Genomic DNA, 266 nt, shown 5'->3' with positions numbered 1-266 from the left:
CTCGTCGACTTTGTCCACTGAAGCGTAAGCACCAATCTAATTTATAGTCAGGTACTCTAAAATCACTCTTTGCCATCTAGCTTTTCTCGTTGTTGCTGGGATTCTACCATATCGCGAGTGCTATTGCATCTGAAGAGATTTAAAAAGGGACCACCGCCTTTGCATTGAATGCTTTGATTGAATTTGTCGTCGTTCTTTCTCACGCCATTCCCTGATCTGTGGTTTCGAACACAATGAAAAGTTGTTCCCGATCCCGATTTTTAGGT

Source organism: Plasmopara halstedii, assembly GCF_900000015.1.
Source record: "Plasmopara halstedii genome assembly, contig: Scaffold_3109, whole genome shotgun sequence".
NCBI lineage: Eukaryota > Oomycota > Peronosporomycetes > Peronosporales > Peronosporaceae > Plasmopara > Plasmopara halstedii.
Note: the sequence above shows the minus strand (reverse complement) of the source record.